The sequence below is a fragment of the Chaetura pelagica genome, unplaced genomic scaffold (genome assembly GCF_000747805.2).
Source record: "Chaetura pelagica isolate M959 unplaced genomic scaffold, ChaPel_1.0 scaffold308, whole genome shotgun sequence".
Lineage (NCBI taxonomy): Eukaryota > Metazoa > Chordata > Aves > Apodiformes > Apodidae > Chaetura > Chaetura pelagica.
Genome location: NW_009954442.1, coordinates 2,634,415 through 2,653,880, shown reverse-complemented (window position 1 = coordinate 2,653,880; position 19,466 = coordinate 2,634,415).

The window sequence follows — 19,466 nt, the reverse complement described above, 5'->3', positions numbered from 1 at the left end:
AACTAGAAGCTGTGGTTCTTTGGCTTCAGCACTCCTTCAGAGACCTTTTTCTATGACAGAAAGACAAGCCACTGTGAGTTGCTAAAATAGAGAGAAGTTCTGTTTCCCAATTTCTGTGAGTTTTACAATTCCCAATAATAATATGTAGCAGCTTTAGAGTATTTTATGTTGAATAAATTCTTATTATTTTTCTCAAGGAACATTTTCTTCTTGCCTTTCCTTCACCTTTTAGAAAACTTTTACTTCTTTACTTTTCATTAAGAGTATTATCTAGTTCCCATCAAAGTAAATGGAAAAATGGTGCGTGTGTCACAAATGGAAATGCAGGTACCTGGATTTCTGCTTCTTCTCTAGGATTTTTTTTTTACTTAATTCTTTCCTTTTTCTTTTGTGTTTCTGTCATCTCTGTTCCCTTATCAGATTTTTAAGTCTTTTCCTTAGCTTTTTTCAATACATCACTTTTTTTCTATTCTCTATTCTGTTCATCCCATTCTCCTTTATTTTCCTTAGGTATTTTGCTAGTTTTACTTATCTGAATCTGTCTGGTCTTGTCCTTATATTAATTTCTTTTTCCTTCCTCTATATTTCTTTCATTACAGCAGATATTGGGAATTGTTAGTCACATATAGAAAAAGCATAATTTACTATAGTATTTTGTGTGAATAGAGTCAGACATGGACTCTTCAACCATATGGATAAATATGTTTTGCCTCCAAACTATGCTTATGAGTTACTTTAAAATCATTATTCTGAAAAATAAGAACTTCCACTCAGTCAGTTTAGAGAGGGCTGAATCTTTTTTTATACCCCTAAGTGCTAGAGTGCAGGGTCGGGGCAGTGCACAGTGAAAAAAGAAGTCACAGGCAAATGACCTAGAGGAACCACAACAAATGCTTTATTAAGAGCTCACTACTCAGGTGTTAATGTTGGGCAATCGCAAAGTTGTTGACTCAGAATGACTATTCCTGTAACTGATGAATTGATGGAACTAGGAAAAACGGCTGGGATTCTCTAACCCTTTAAGTAATAGGAGGAAAGAAGAAGAAGGAAGAAAGGACAGATGGAAAGACAGATAGGAGATAGAACAGATGTTATCACTATACTTAATTCCAGGTCTTTTTCAGCTTTGCCAGGCTCCAGCCTTAGGTCTTGATTGGCAGGTGGTGGGTGTGCAAGTGGGTGATGCCCTTTCACCCCTTTTATAGCATTCTGCCCCCCAAAGAGCACCCTTGGACTGGCAGGATACAGTTGAGCTTCTGCACTTCTGCCATTTGTTGCTATGGATGGTTTTGGGGTCTACTGCTGCTGTCAGATATTCCAGAGACTTCTGGAAGTGGGTTTGGCAGGGGCTTTTTCCAAGGTGAGCCCTGGTGGTCAGCACATGGTCAGAGGAGCTGCAGGAAATTTACCACAGGAGAGCTGGAGAGGAGCAGGGGAGGGGGATAGCCTGCGATCCCGCCTGAACTGTTCATGCTTACCTAACATGGCACTCCATCCTGAGTTGTTTGAGACACAAGGGATGTTCCACATACTCTTGCAGGTCACTGAACATTCTCTGAAGCAAATATATCTGAAAAATACTGGGGAGAAAGTAAGTACAATGCCAGTCATTTTGAAAGACACTGTGTTGAGTGGGCACTGTTAATTTGGTTGGTTGGGTTTGTTTTCTTTACAAAGCTTGATATTAAATTTTTGCTGTGGTGCCATTATTGCTTTGTGTTGGCAGTGTAAATTTAAACTGAGCACATTTCTCACAGAACAAAATAAGGTAAAATCACTTGCAGCAATTCCCAAATAAAATGCCATCACCTTTTGTGCTGAGATATGTACAGTCAAAGGAGTTTTTCCTGTTTTGCCTTCCACATTTCAAGGTCTTATGCAGTCAGAAGCTGATATTAAACTACTGGAAGTGATGCTCAACTGCTGTACCAAAGGACAGGATCAAGCTTTTGATATTTATCTTACATTTTCCATATTGCTGTTCTGAATGTCACAGGTAGTTTAAATAGGATAACTGTATGCCATGGCTTCAAAAGACACTACAAGTTTCTAGCATTTCCCCGGGAAATGAACATTTTAAAGAACTCCTTTTGAAGTTGACATACAAAAAAATTATTATTATTTTTTTCTTCCGAATGTCTAAAAGCATCTGAGCTTTTTGCTTTTTCTAGAGTAGCAGCTATGCTTCTTTTTCTACTTATTTATTTATTTATGTGAAGTATTACCTTGGAGCCTGGGACAGGTGAAAAGTGAGCAAAGCATCCTCCTACAGGCTCCTTAGACTCTGGTCTGTGATGCTGTTTGACAGCAGGAAGGATAAGCAAAGAGCATGGATTAGGGCCACAGAAGCATAACAAGCTTCTTCCCAGGAGGCATGTATAGACAGTTTCAAGGTAGCTCTGATCAGGCTGCAAATGAAGAGGATGCATGTTACCAACATTTGGATACATAGGCATGGGGCTGTGCTCCCACTCATTCAGTGGGGTCTGGAAGTGACGCTTGGTCACTGTCCATGTTTTGAGCTGCAGCAAATCTGGGTCCTCACTGTTGGCACTGAAAAGTGTAAATAAATATATCTATGTTTATCAAGTCCTATGGCTGCAGAAATCTGGAGAAATTATTTATAATGTTCTAAATGAGAAGGGTGGTGGGTTTGACTGCACTAAGATGAATGGAGGAAGTTGTGTTGTCCCAAGATTGATTTACCCAGTGTGCAAAGTTCAATACACACACACAGATAACATACCAAGTTTATTACAATCTTGTGAAGGATCGTGTGCTAGCAGGCTCATGCCAAGAAGCCAGCACAACACAGTAACAACACAGAGAGTATTTATACACTCCAGGTTAAGACGAAGTTACATGGCCAGGGGGCTAAAATTGATAAGGGGTGTTTTGGCTTAGGGTTTCATTTAAAGAATTACTCAAGCAATGGCTTATCTGACTTGGGTCATTCCAGTTCCTGTTGTTATCTATATGGTTCCTATCCTGGGGCCAGCCTATCAGTCCAGCAATTATCACCATAAGCATGGTCATTTTGAGTCCCATTTAACAGTTGAGGGCTGATAGGTTTATATAGTAATTAGATGTCAATCCACCAGAAACACTCAGCCACAGCTGGACAGTTTATAAACACTAGTTGCCAGTGAGAACAAACTGGAAAAGTCACATTTGTCTGACAGATGAAACACTGGAGAAACAGAAGGTTCAAAAAAGTCATATTCGTAGGCAGATCCACAGATTATAATTTCCTGTTTGATGAGTTTCTTCTTTCTTGAGAGTCATGAAGTACGTGTAACCGATTTAGCTAAAAGCTAAATAAAACTGCTTATGCAAAGAATGAATAAAAATTCCAGACTTAACCCAGGCAGTATAAGAAAAATTTATCTAAGTAAATGAAGATAGGAATTGATCTAAAATTTTAGTAAACTAGTGTTAATCAAATTGATAATATTTTAATTCTTAAATACAATACCCATGCTATTTTTAACTGCAATACTTTGAATTAATGACTGGAGTTGGTTTTAGATTATTTTGCTGCACAAGCAATGCAAACAAGAGCCTTATGTGCTGTGTGAACTTTTTATAGTTTTTTATGTTAGGGTGAATTTTCCTCTTTTGGGCCTTCTTACAGTTGGGTAAATTGTCTAATAAGACTCATGAGTGTGGAAAGAGAAACATCAAATTAGAATTGAAGCTAAAAGGTACATCATGCTTTGCCTGTCTTAGTTCTATAGATACACAATGTATATAGAATTGCAAAGGGCTCACGAGTCTTGATTATGGACTGTGAGATACTGTTTTCATCTGTGTTGCATCCTTTCACTTGTTAATGCACACAGAACTTTGAGTTCACCATTTTTCAGCTACTGCCTATTCAGCATCCAGCCCTTACCAGTCAGTGCAGAGCAAATGTAAAATGTTAGCCCCTAGGGTATGTGGAAATGTACATGAGGTGTTAGGCTGTCACGTACTCACAGATTTATGTGGCTTAGCACAAACTGTACACCAAGTCCCTGCACTACTGATACGGATACCATATGTTCATACAAAACCACCTGGCTCACATGTAGCTTACTCTCTCCATAACTAACCAGAGACTGTCACTGCAAAATGGGATGCATCACAGGGACAGGGTCAAAGGTGCTGAGACGAAGGAGATGGTGCTCACAAGTCAGTCTCTAAGGTATAAATATTCTCAGCACTTATTTTTGAAGTTCACACCAAAAGTGAGTGGAAAGCTATGTTTCCTTCGAGGAAGACATCAGCTTTGTAGTTTAACTAGTAAAGGGTACACCAGGGATAGGTTAGCATTGTATCATCCATAGTGATCTGTTGCACCCAGGGATACATTGCCAGCAGAGAACTGTTAATTTTTTCCCTGTTCTTCATCATCTTAGACTGCGGGTTTACATCTTCCTCTGTTTGGATAATTTTTTCCAGTGTTATTCATAATTTTAGCTACCCTGATTGCTAACAAAGATAGCAGAAAGTACTGTATGGTAGAGGTATTGGAAGAAGTCCTGTATCTACTCACAAGTGGCACATTTCCAGGTTAGAGGAGAAACTCCTGCATTTCATGTTTATGCAAGAGCTCAGTAGGCCAAAGGAGTAAAAGAATACGACCCTTATGTCGCAGTACGACTCTTTTCTCCCTTTTGGAGAAATTTAATTCTGTGATTGTTTGTTTTTCCAAAAGCTGCTGAGCTTCTTTAAATGTTTTATGCCACAGTCTCTAAAGGGTGTTTGCTTTCTTGTTTGACTTGGCAACTCAAAAGCATATAAAGAAGCACAAAGCATGCATGTGTCAAAATACCTTACAGGTCATTTCTGTGAGAGTAGAGCTGAAAAGTATAACTTATGCTGATGGTGTACTGCAGCCAGAACACTTACAGTACCTAAAGTGTTCATCTCCTTTCATTTGCTACAGAATTGCAGATCATATAACACCAGTGGCTAGGTTGATACAGCATGAAATTAGTGTCATTTATCTTTAAATGTCAGGATAATGCTACACTTGATGTCTACATTTTGACACATCACGCTACACCACATCATTTTTTAATATTTCTATAACCTCAAGTATTACGGTGTTCAGAGAGCTGAAAGTGAATATGGATATGGAAAGAGAAGTCCTCTTCAGGAACAGGAACACATATCCAAAATGATGGTGGCAGTAATATAATCTCCTCATTCACTTTCTATGGACACTTCCAGTACAGCAGATTAAGTCCAAACTTTTTTATTCCTTTACATCCTTCTTTTTCCTTACCCTTTACATATACCTTTTTTTTTTTCATTCTGCTTACAACAATGCATTAACAGCACAACTTACATCATGACCAATTTTTTTTCTCTCTGCTTTCTTTTTTAATGTCATTAGATTTAATAATTCCATACAGGGTTCCTCTATCTGCTTTACACCCTTCTACAATGAACTAAAGACAAAAGAGGTCTCTCTATTATGGCATATAGAGGCTGGTTTTTTTGTAATATTTTTTCATTTCTGCTGAGTCAGCCCTTTCTTAACTCCCATAGTCTCCTCTCACTGGGTTGTGGGATGCATTTTTGTGAGATGGGACACAAATAAAATTCTGAAGTTAGTTCCTACTTGTGTTCTGGCATGGTACTACAAGGTTCCCCAAGTTCCCAAAGTTGTGGGTTTTTTTGCCTTGTCAAATAAAGTACACCATGAGCTCTTCATTGCTTGGTTCATCTGCCTTGCTTACCAAAAAAAGACAAACCCTCTGCTGCTCTGCTGAGCATGAGTCTGATATATTTGATTTCTAGAGGAAGATAAATGGAATTTCAACCTCCTTAGCAGCAACAAGCTCCAGTACTGGCCATTTGTTCTTCCTACCAGGGAGTACAATGAGTGCTGTAGGTCTCTGCCTGTGCTATCTCTTGTTTTTCTAACGAATCTCACTGGTCAGCTCTCATGGTAAGGAGTGGCAAATGTTTGTGGCCAGACTCTTACCTCAATGGCACCGAAGCTTTGTATTGTACAGTTATATGAACTCACTTTTCCCCCTGTATTTGACTAGCATACTCTTGTAAGGTGAACTGAAAAACTTGGGAATCCAGGTATTTTGGAACAGAGCAGCTTCATGGTGGAATGCAAGACCAGATCTTTTCTGGGATATGAATAGTGTCCTGGTGGATGTCCTTCTCAACTTTCAGGCTATAGAAAAGATCCAAAATTTATAAAGTTCCACATGTCAATCCATAGTCTGCTTGAGATGAAGCCATGATCTCCATCTGGGCCTTTAATTTTTCTGAGTCTTTTCTGGCTCTGGAGATATTAGAATACATCATGCAGCTCAGCTGTGCTAGGGTAGTTTGAAAATTAATTTAAACTCTGCCTGAGTAATGTTATTTTCCCTAATGAATTTCTAAAAGGATGAATTTGACAAAAGATGATTATAAATTACAGTTTTCCATCTCAATTTTCCCTGTTTTCATCAGCTATGTATGCTTCATACTTTTAAGAAGGCTAAAGTTGTAGGAGGGAGGAGGAGCTGATGAGATTAAGTGGCAGTAGGAGAAAAGGAAAAACTATCAAGGGGGAACTAGGTCTTTAAATTATCCAGAAAATGGGGGAGCGAGAGGAAAAATAAAGTGGAACAAACATCCACAACTGACACTGAATTTAGGAAAGGGCCATACCAGGGCTAGTGGCAGAGCTCTGCAAATCCCCACTAGTCACAAAGGCACATACATACGTGAAAGACAGACTCCATAGAAAGGGAGGCCCTCAAACCCAACATGTTGCCATGCAGTTCACACTCCATTGTTTCATTTTAACTCTTCCATTACTTGTTTCAAATTGTGTTAATACCTTATTTAATATGGTAGATGTCAGATCAAAACTACTACTGGAATGCACATGCTTAATAATAAGTTTATGTGTCAGTGGTGCTTGACTCTTAAGATATTGACAGGGCTGTACGGATTCTTGAGAGGTCAAATCCACACAGGAATCATGGCCATAGATAGGCTATATGACTCTTTTCCTCTGATGCTTTGTCACTAGGAAATTACATGTAGCAAGAGAGGTACTTCAGTAAGCCTGGATAGTTCAATGACATTTTACTTAATTCTTGTACACTCACTCAAGAAGACACAAATTTTTAATATGAGAAAAAAATGTAACAGAATGCCACAAATACCAGATATAATTAGAAAATTACACTTACATCTAGAAATTTTCATTTTCTTTCCTTCTTTGTTATATTTAATTTAATTTTGTACTAAGTTTTGGAGCCAATATTGGTAAACTTTTTATTAATGTGCTAGCTAATTATATCTGATACTTATCACTGCTTCAAACTGAAGACTGAACAGGCAATTTTAATTTCACTAAAAATAGCTGTTTGCAAAGGCAATTGGCCAGTGTGCTCTTGAGACTGAGCTGAAAGTTGTCAATGCCTGATTGTGCAATAATTATTACAGTAAGTAGAAGAAAAGAGATACTCTTGAACAACTGATTTTGCAAGGAGTGGGGGAACAGTACATTTGTCAGCTTCCTTTCCCTCCATCTCCTCTTGAAAGCAAGAGGTCCCCCAATGAAACTTCCAAGTTGTTTCTCTAACTACAGCTATTTAGTGGAGCTATTTAGAAGAGAGCAGTTGTATTTGAACCAATACTCTGGTGTGCTTTTAACTTGCTTACTGCAGTCTTATCTTTGTACCAACAGGAAGATATTTTCACCAATGCACAAGTTTAGCATGTGATGATCAGACTAATCCTGGATGATCCTTCTTTTGGCTGTGGATGTAATTTACTTAGGCCTTTGTAAAGCCTTCAATACTTTATCACAGCATTCTCCTAGAGAAACCAGCTATGTATGACCTAGACTGGTGTATACTTCTCTGGGTAAAAAAACTGCCTGTACAACCAGGCCAAAAAAGCTGTGGTGAATGGATTTAAATCCAGTTGGTGACCAGTCACAAGTGGTGTTCCCCAGGCCTCAGTACTGGGGTCAATTTTTTTTAATATCTTCATGAAATAGCTGGATGACGGGATTAAGTTTGCAGATGATACTAAGTAGGGAGGGAGTGCTGATCCGCCTTTGAGTAGGAAGGCTCTACAGAGGGATCTGGACAGGCTGGCTCAATGGAATGAGGCCAGTCATATGAAGTTCAGCAAGACCAAGTGTCAGGTCCTGCACTTGAGCAACACCAACCCCATGCAATGCTACAGGCTTGGGGAAGGGTGGCTGGAAAGTTGCCCAGAAGAAAAGGATCTGGTGCTGTTGGTCAACTGCTGGCTGAATATGACCCAGCAGTGTGCCCACATGGCCAAGAAGGCCAAGAGCATCCTGGCTTGTATCAGAAGTCTTGTGACCAGTATTACTAGTGAAGTGATTGTCCCCTGTACTAGCATTGACGAGACTGCATCCTGAATACTGTGTTCAGTTTTGAGGCCTTACTACAAGAAAGACATTGAGGTGCTGGAATGAGTCCAGAGAAGGGCAACAAAGCTGGTGAAGGGTCTAGAGCACAAACCTTATGAGGCTGGGAAGAGGAAACTGGAATTGTTTAGCCTGGAGAAAAGGACACTGAGGAGAGACCTTATTGCACTCTACAACTACCTGACAGGATGTTGTATCAAGGTAGGAGCTGTTCTCTTCTTCCAAATTACAAGCAACAGGACAAGAGGAAATAGGTTAAAATTGCACCAGGGGAGTTTTGGATTGGATATTAGAAGAAACTAATTCACTGAAAGGGTAATTAAGCACTTGAACAGGCTGCCCATGGAGGTGGCTGAATCACCACCCCTGCAGATGTTTAAAAGCCATGTAGATGTGGGGCTTGGGGACATGGTTTAAGCCCTGGACTCGGAAGAGTTAGCTTAATGGTTGGTAGAGTTAGGTTACGGTTGGACTTAATAATCCTTAAGGTATTTCCAACTAGAATTATTCTGTGATTCTGTCATCAACCTCTTCCTAGTCTCTTGCAGTATAGCTACATAAAATAATTTTCTGTTCCCTGCTTTTAGCATTTTAGTTCTAGCTCGAACTGTCATTTATTGCAGCTATCCTAAAAACATCTTCCCTATTAATTCCTGAGACAGCTATATAGATGTGTGTGTTCTGAATCCCCAATGCATTTTGTATCTTCTCTGCACACCTGGAGAAGGAACCTTTCTGCCCCAGTAGTTTGAGTATTGTAACATCTTTATATTTGTTCATTCAATAGAAACAATTGTATTATGTGCTACATCAATGGTTTTGAGAAGAGATAAGGCAAGAAATAGGAAAAGATTAAAAATGGTAGACCTTTACATCTGGTAATACTGGTTTCCCTGGTTACCTTAATCGTATGTTATTACATATGGACAGCCAGCATGGTAGCTAGAAGATAATTGCCTAAAACAAATAATCTATTTGGGGAAAGAAATTTTGTTTTGAAAACAATTCTTCTGTTACAGATCAAGACCAAGGAATCTTTAAAGATCAGTGATAGAAAAGTGGCAGTAAAAATGGCATTGCACGATACTACATTTATTCTCCCACCATGATTTCTGCATTGCATTTTCTTTTCACAGAATCACAGAATCATACAGAATCTTAGGGGCTGGAAGGGACCTCGAAATATCATCTAGTCCAACCTCCCTGCCAGAACAAGGTTACCTCGAGCACATCACACAGGAACGTGTCCAGGCGGGTTTTGAATGTCTCCAGTGAAGGAGACTCCACAACCTCTCTGAGCAGCCTGTCCCAGGGCTCTGTCACTCTCACAGTAAATAAGTTTTTTCTTATGTTTACGTGGAACCTCCTATGCTCCAGCTTGCACCCATTGCCCCTTGTTCTATCACTAGACATCACTGAGAAAAGCCTGGCTCCATCCTCCTGACACTCGTCCTTTACATATTTGTAAACATTTATGAGGTCACCCTTCAGTCTCCTCCAAGCTAAAGAGACCCAGATCCCTCAGCCTTTCCTCATAAGGGAGGTGTTCCACTCTCTTAATCATCTCTGTGGCTCTGCACTGGACTCTTTCAAGCAGTTCCCTGTCCTTCCTGAACTGAGGGGCCCAGAACTGGACACAGTGTTCCAGATGCAGCCGCACCAATGCAGAATAGAAGGGAAGGAGAACCTCTCTTGATCTACTAACCACACCCTTTCTAATGCACTTTGGGATGCTCTTGGCCTTCTTAGCCACAAGGGCACATTGCTGGCTCATGGTCATCCTCCTGTCCACCAGGACCCCCGGGTCCCTTTCTCCCACACTGCTCTACAGCAGGTCAGCCCACAACCTGTAGTGGTAATGGGGTTGTTCTTCCCCAGATGTAAGACTCTACACTTGCCCTTGCTGAATTTCCTCAAGTTCCTCCCCACCCAACTCTCCAGCCCGTCCAGGTCTCACTGAATGGCAGCACAGCCTTCTGGTTTGTCAGCCACTTCTCCCAGTTTAGTGTCATCAGCAAACTTGCTGAGGGCACACTCTGTTCCCTCATCCAGGTCGTTGATGAAAATATTGAACAGTACCAGTCCCAGTACTGACCCCTGAAGGACTCCACTAGTCACAGACCTCCAACTAGATTCTGTCCCGTTGACCACAACATCTCTAACTTCCACTGAGGATAAGTTGTTCCATCACCTTTCCAGGGATGGAGGTGAAGCTGACCAGTCTATAGTTACCTGGGTCCCCCACTAGTCACAGACCTCCAACTAGATTTTGTTCCATTGATCACAACTCTCTGACTTCTTCCTTTCAACCAGTTCATGATCTGTCAACTAGTTCATGATCCATGTTGTGCAGCCTGCTGCTGTGCATGATAATTCCAAGGGCTCTTGACCTGCTTACTACTTATGGAGGTGAGATGATTGACTTATAGTCATATCCACATACTGACCACAGGTGCTAGTTTCTTCAAAATTTGGCTGGAGTCAGACATTGATCAGCACTGTGGTTAGGTGTGCACATTGCTCAAATTGACCCTTGGCTACTGTGTTGTTACCTGTCTTCCCCAAGTCCCCTTGGAGACAGATGCAGCCATAACAACCACATCCATCCATTACAACTGCCACTGGTGTAGGTGGGAGTTGGAGGGGGAAGCACACTGTCACAAACTTTAGAATTGCTGTGGGGGTAAAATAGCCAACTCCAAGAAGCTGATTCTATTTTCACTTATACTAATCATATCTCTGTTGATACATTGATGTAGGTACACATGTAGAAACATTTATATATTTGATTTTTTAGATACGCTGAGATATCTTTGTTTATATATTTTATATATATAAAGATTTAATTTTTATATAAATATTAAATATATATAAACAAATACTATATATATTTAAAAGACAGCCAGATACACATCAGTGTTAGATCTTGTAGTTTTGGAGAAAATAATCATTTTCCTAACCCTTATTTCTAGAACAAAGTATGCCCAATTTATTTACTGACATATTTGCTTCTGACATAGAATAACACAGTTGTTCTGCAAAATGATGGTTTAGCAATCTGGTCTGAAATACAGAAAATAATATAGCTCCAGATATCGACTTCCTTGCTGACTCTGAGGATTTATTTCAGTGAGTGACAGCTCTTTCAATTCTGCCCTCATCTCAAAAATTCTCTAGAGAACTGGTTGTAACTAAGAACATTATATAATAACACCAGAAAGCAACAAATATGGAGGAATGTCCTGAAGAGCTCCTCTTTATGATGTTATTGGCATCACTGAGACATAGTGGGATGAGTCCTGTTACTGAAGCATGGGAATGGACGCATATAAGCTGTTTAGAAGGGGCAGGTTCAGGAGAACAGGAGGGGGCACCGCCCTCTACATCAACAACCAGCTGGAGTCCATGGAGCTCCACATGGGGATGGATGAGGAGCTGACAGAGAGCTTGTGGGTCAGGGTTAAGGGAAAAACGGAGTGGTGATATCACAGTGAGAGTCTGCTATAGGCCACCTGACCAAGATGACCAAATGCATGAGGCCCTCTACAGGCTGATGGGTGCAGCTTCCCATTCACAGGCCATGATCCTCATGAGGGATTTCAACCACCCCCACATCTGCTGGACAGACAACACAGCAAGGCACCAGCAATCCAGGAAGTTCCTGGAATGCACTGATGACAACTTCCTTTCCCAAATGGTAGAGGAACCAATGAGAAAAGGTGCTTTGCTGGACATTGTTTTCACCAACAAGGATGGCCTGGTGGAAAACTTGAAGCTTAAAGGTAGCCTTTGCTACAGTGACCATGAAATGATAAAATTCAGGATCTGTAGGGCAACAAGGAATGTCCACAGCAAGCTTGCTGCACTGGACTTCAGAAGATCAGATTTCAGCCTCTTCAGGGATCTGCGTGGTAGCGTATCATGGAATAAAATCCTGGATGTGAGAAGAGCCCAAGAAAACCAGACAGTATTCAAAGATTACTTCCACCAAGCCCAGGAGCAGTGCATTCCAAGAAAGAGGAAGGCAAGCAAGAATGCCAGGAGATCTGCATGGACAAACAAAGAGCTCCCAGACTCTCTTAGATGAAAAAAGAAAGTCTTCAGAGGATGTAAGCAGGGACAGGTAGCCTGGGAGAAATACAAAAAGTTGACCCAGAAGCCAAGGATCAGGTTAGGAAAGCTAAAGCCCTGATAAGAGTTAAACCTGGCCAGGGACATCAAGGGTAATAAGAAGGGTTTCTACAGCTACATCAGTGATAAGAGGTATAACAGAGAAAATGTGGGCCCTCTGCAGAAGGAAACAGGAGACCTTGTCATTCAGGATATGGAGAAGGCTGAGGTACTCAATGAGTTTTTTGCCTCAGTCTTCACTGGTAAGAGCTCTGGCCACACTCTCCAGGTCACAGAATGCAAGGCAGAGACTGGGAAAAGGAAGATCCCCCCACTAGAGAAGAAGAATATGTTCCAGACCATCTAAAGAAACTGAAAGTGCACAAGTCCATGGGATCTGACAAGATCCATATGTGACTTCTAAAGGAGCTGGCAGATGAAGTTGCAACATCGTTCTCCATCATATTTGAAAAGTCGTGGCACTCTGGTGAAGTTCCCACTGACTGGAAAAAGGGAAACATAGCCCCCATTTTCAAAAAGGGAAGGAAAGAAGACCCAGGGGACTACAGGCCAGTCAGACTTACCTCAGAGCCTGGCAAGATCAAGGAGCATATCCTCCTGAAGGCTTTGCTAAGACATGTAGAAAATGTGGAGGTGGTTGGTGGCAACCAACACGGCATAATCAAAAGCAAATCATGCCTGACAAATTCAGTGGCCTTTTATGATGAGGTCACAGCATGAGTGGACAAGGGCAGAGCGACTGACATCATCTACATGGACTTGTACAAAGCCCTTGACACTGTCCCACACAACATCCTGCTCTCAAAATTTTAAGGGTATGGATTTGATAGATGGACCGCTCAGTGGATAAGGAATTGGCTGGAGGGGTGCACTTAGAGGGCAGTGATCAATGGCTTGATGTCCAAATGGAGACCAGTGATGAGTGGCGCTCCTCAGGGGTCAGTACTGGGACTAGTGCTGTTTAACATCTTTGTCAAAACCTTGGACAGTGGGATTGAGTGCAAGTTTGCTGATGACACCAAGCTGTGTGGTGTGGTTGACATGTTGGAGGGAAGGGCTGCCATTCAAAGGGACCTTGACAGGCTTGAGAGGTGGGCCAATGCCAACCTCATGAAGTTCAACAAGGCCAAGTGCAAAGTCCTGCATCTAGGTTAGGGCAATCCCCAGCACAAGTACAGGTTGGGCGAAGAATGCATTGAGAACAGCTTTGAGGAGAAGGATCTGGGGGTGTTGGTCGATTAAAAGATCAACATGAGCCAGCGATGTGCACTTGCAGCCCAGAAAGCCAACTTCATCCTGGGCTGCATCAAAAGAAGTGTGGCCAGCAGGTCAAGGGAGGTGATTCTGCCCCTCTACTCCACACTCGTGAGAACCCACCTGGAGTACTGTGTCTAGTTCTTGAGCCCCCAACCCAGGAAGGACATAGAGCTCTTGGAGTGAGCCCAGAGGAGGGTCACAAAGATGATCAGAGGGCTGGAGCACTTTTCCTACAAAGACAGGCTGATAAAGTTGAGGTTGTTTGGCCTGCTGAGGGGAGGGTAGCAAGGACACCTTATAGCAGCCTTCCAGTACTGGGAGGGAGCCTACAAAAAAGCCAGGGAGGGACTTTTTACCAGGGTGTGTAGTGACAGGATGAGGGGTAATAGTTTTAAGCTAGAAGAGGGTAGATTTAGGTTAGACATTAGGAAGAAATTATTTAGTGTAAGGGTGGTGAGACACAAGATCAGGTTCCGCATGAAGGTTGTGGATGTCCCTTCTCTGGAAGTGCTCAAGGCCAGGTTGGGTGGGGCTTTGAGCAACCTGGTCAAGTGGGAGGTATCCCCACTCATGCAGGGCGGTTGGAACTAAATGATCTTAAAAAGTCCCTTCCAAACCATTATAAGATTTTATGATTCTATGATTCTGATTCTTTTTTTAAAAGTTCTTTATGAGATTCAGACCAGTAAAGAGGAACCAAGGGTTCCTTGATTTTATTCCCTGACAATGACAATTCTATGAAGACAGTGGCATCTCCCTGGATTACTGTTTTCAAGCACCTGTCCTTGAAAAGTTTTATTGTAAGGATATAAAACATAGGTTTTTACTTGAGCAATAAAATTGCACGGATGGTTGCCCACTCCTGCATTGATATAATCACTGATGATCATGAGGAGAATGCCTTTTTTCTTGCCTCTTTTGTGAAGACTTTGCATAAGTACTTTTTTTCTGACTTTTGTAATCTCCTCCAGGAGAGAAGAGCTTATCTTGTGAAGTGATATGTAATGTGGGTGAGCCACTGAATTGGGCCAGGAGACCCTCAGAAACCCTATGAGTGGAGGGGGGTGGGAGAAACAGGGATCAGATAAGCAGAATCTGAGCAGAAATCACAGAATCACAGATTCACAGTGTAGTCATGGTTGGAAAGGACTTCTGAGATCACCGACTCCAACCATAACAAAAAACCCGAAACCAACAACAACAACAAAGAAAACCTTGGCTCAGGGTCCCCAGGCTGGCACAGCACTGCCTGACCTTTCAGACAGCATCGCCCCTGCAAAAGATTGCAGCTCTACTACCGAGCAGCAGCAGATCAAGGGTGGACTCCAGTCTGAGTTATTGCCCTTCAAAGAGGTAATATTTGGTCCAGTTAAGCCACATATACATTAAATAAATAAATAAATAAACAAGCAAATAAATAAATAAGTAAAAAATTAAGAGTCAGAAACACTGAAAAAACCCATCGACTAGAAACCCTAAGTTTCATCTTAAGGGGACTTTGTAAAAGCAAGCATCTTTTGCTACAGCTATAAAGAAAGACATTGAATTTTACTCATCATTATTTTATTCATTCGTTCATTAAGTTATGTTAGTATAATTGCATTTCTTCTCCTGGATGCAAATTAGGCCCACTCTATCTTGTATGCAAGTAATGAGATTTTTCAGGTTCTGTATGGCATCATCTCTACCCCTTTTAATGAGTTAATTCTCTTCTCTTACTAATTTAGCTATAAGTAGTTGGAAAAAAAGCAAGGTGAAATGTGGAAAACTATCATTTAGAGTCTCATATTTCATTTTCCCACCTATGTTTATAACTCCTGAGGTTCAACTTAAAGATCAGAGAATACAAAATAAAACTCAGGCAAGTTTTACTCTCTTTCACATCAAAATGACAAAGACTAGCATTTCTTTAATGCTTTTGCTATAAATACCAATTTCCCTCTTTTCAACAAAGGCACATTTTCACTCAAAAGGTTTTTGTGAATATCAGCAAATCCACTGTAATGATTTAATTTGCAATGAAACAGAAGAAACATGGATATTTCACATCATTTGGAGTATTATTCAGAATGTTTTGTTCAGCTCTACTGTTAGTTAAGCAAGTAATTAACAACAGAGGGACCAGACTGGAGTGTGCATGAAGGTCTTAGCCCCAGAACCCTTTTGGAGATTAATTTTGCTGGATCCTTTTTTTTTTATTTCCCCTTTTTTAGCTGGTGACTGAACTAGCCTTTTCATAAAACACACTATACTGACTTCTACAGGTACTAACCCCAGTATCCTGGGAAGACTTGAGATAAGTCTGGAAAATTTGCTAGAACAGTCATAGAATAGGCATGGCTAGAAAGGACTTCTGAGAGCACCAAATCCAACCATTAAAAAAATAAAATAAAATAATAAAAAAACCCTCATCCTAGTACTATCCACAAGTTCAGAAATCCTACCATGCAGTCTAAGTTCCTCTTTCTTCCAGGAAGTCAGAGCCCTGAGCTTAGCACTTCCTTCAGCTGCTGCCATATGTTGGCAGTAATATCACCTTCTGTCATGTTGTGTCCTGAAAGAAAATTAAAACTCTCTTATTTAGTTCCTGTTGCAAGCATGTAAGCCATGCTATACATTTAATAATAAGTGTGTGTATTTAAAGTTAATATAATTTAGGATTTTTAGGGAGGCTTTCCACTATCCACTTCTAGAGGAACTCAAGTCCTCACATGCTACTGCTGAGTTTAAAAAGAAGTGGATAATCTTATGAGCAATGTTTGCAGTTACGCATAATAAGCTGGATAATCAACCTTTATGTGGCAGAGGATAAAATAAATCACATTGAGTTCAAGTGAGAGTTTATAAGCCATGGACAGTACTGCGAAACATGACCAGGTACATTATATTAGTTTAAATGTTGTCTTTTGCTGAAATATCAGTCAGCAATCATTGGCAGAGAGTGAAAAAGCTCTGACCAAGCTTGGCATGCTGCTATGATAACTGAACTCTCAGTCAGTTTTAATTACACCCTACTTTGGATAAATTCCAGTGTCAGGGGGTCTAACAACAATAAAGGTATTTAGGAAATGACACATAAGAGCACATCATCACAAGGCACATGACTCCTCTAATTCATAGGCTTTGTTCATGTGGGCAGGATCATTAAATATCTTATCACAGTCAAATCATTCTCTGTAAGCAGATGGTCAAAAATGCATGATTTTAGATTTCAACTTACATACCCGTCTGAAAAGATTTTAGTTTATTTCATGTTGCATAAAAATGAAGAAAAGAGTTTCTTAGCAGCATTCTTGTACAGATAATGTCTCATGCTGAATTATCTCAGTAGGATGTGTTTTATCCATGCACATGTTTTAGTATATTTTAATTTTCATTTATGGGTAGAGGTTTCAGTCTTTCTCCTGCACTCTTTCTTTGCCTACCACCATCCTCCTTTGTCAGGAGATGAAAAGTTTTTAGTCTGCTTTTGACTTTAATGAGCATTTCTGAACCAAGTACACTGTTAGGGTCCTGAGAGCAGTATTTGATCTTGTTTACCCTGACCAGCCTCACCAGTGGCCTTCTCTCATTCACTCTCATCCTGTTTGCCCAGGAGCTGCTTCTAAACTCAGGCCTTTTCCTGCTCCTGGCCTGAGCTGTGTCACTGCCAGCCCTGTACCTAGTGAAGTCCCTTGCCTGCCCTGGTCACCATCCCCAGCCCAACTCTGCTCACCACCACCAGTGACACAGGGCCACTGCAGGATGTCCCTGACCCACTATGCCACCACTGCCTTCCCCAGCCATGGCTGCACCCTGATTGTCCCTTATATATGGAAATCTTTAACAATTAAAACTTACCACATGAAAGTTGCAGGTGTGATGAGCACTTGTCAAAAAAGCCTTCAGGCAGCTTGAGCGTGGTTGATGACTGACTCTCACTCATTCATGTGAAAGACCAGGGTTGGAACTGACCTCTTTCTGGTCTGGAATTGCAATCTGAACCCAGATCATCTACATCCAGGGGTTATTTTGCTTATCAAGATATAGAGATAGTAGGTGGCAGCTCCTCTCAAATCCAATAAATAATTATTTAGACAGCATGGGAAAGTGCCAAAGGGCCTATGCAGACTGCCCACTCAGGTGCACTTTTCATCTGTCCTTTAGTGACAAGGGATCTGGATGAGCACAAAATCACAGGCATCCCTCTCTAACCCCAGAAACAAGACTGGGGCAATGTCTCAATGAGAGCCAGCATTGTCTGATATTATCAAGGAATAGCCCTCTAGCTGGGAGAAAGCCAGAGATTTATTTTGTGTCCTGAAGCAGTCCCTAAAGGGGATACCAAGAAATATTTTTCTTCAGAAATTTGTACAAAACCTTCTCATTTCCAAAACTAGAGTAAGGAAGAGATGACCTTCCTGGCCTTTACCTGATAATACTGAAGCTGAGAAGCATATGTGGAATTCAAATGTTAAAATAAGATGGCCAGCTGTCCTGTTTTATGTGACAGTCTTTTTTTTTTTTTTTTTTGCAGAGAGGTGTCCTGTTGTTTTGATGAGTGAGATACAGGATACCATTTTTCTTGCATTGTGGCTTTAAGCTAAATATTTTAAATTGTCTGTTTCATAATGCAGATGTGAGGTGTTCCTGATTACCATGGAGAAGCTTGCTGAACGATTTTATTTTAATGCTAGAAAAAAAAATGAGCTGGCAATTATCTTGATTATCGTGGCATGATATCAAAACCTAGAGATTTAAAAAGCAGAATGATTGGGTTTTATACTTATATTCAGACTGAGAGTGTTGTAACGAAGGTTTTGCTTTGTTTCATTTGCTCTTTCTTCTGCCCCTTTTACCGCTAAGTGGTTTTGAGGGAGTGGGCCTTACGTGGATTCCTGGTTGCACATTTGTCAGTTTATTATCACTTTTTCAGCACAACACAGATAAATTCTAATGTGATAATTTACTGAAATCTTAATTGCTGAGCTTTTGTTTTGGTAGTTTTAGACTTAAATGAAATAGGAACATTTTTGTTTCTAATAGGGAAGTCACTTGGATATAATGCAACAAAAAGAAACTCAGCAGTCACCATATAACTAATTTTATTCCACAAATATGATTGGGATCAACAGTCTCGATTACTTACTCTTGGTTCCCTTCAAGAAAAAATAATAATAAAAAATCAGCAGCTGGTATACACTGGAGGGTAGATTTTCTTACTCAGGACAGAATGAATTCTAGATACTGCAGAGTGTGGCAGGAGAATAAAATTCTCAGCAAGGAGCAAACAAACCACACTGCAAGGTCAAACGTCTCCAGGCACAAGGGGAAGTTTGTGTATGTAGAGCCTCTTGAAACTCAGCAAGAAAGGAAGCTGACTGAAAGCAAGACTAGAAGCAAGGACCAAATGGGTAGAGGTACAATCATGTTTAAGACATTTCTCACTGCCTTTTTTTACCAGTTAATTTAAGTTTTCTCTGTTCAGAAAGCTCATCATTCTAGTTCAAGCATAAAGGCAAATACATGTTTTACTAGAATGTAAAATAGCTCTCTGTATGGGAAAGATCTGCATGGACTCATGTCAAAAGTCCATCGTACTTTAGTCCCTAACACACAAGAAAGAACAGATTTTGCCTGCATCTGAAGAGTGATGAAAGACCTCAGTGTTAAACTGAAAGTTTAG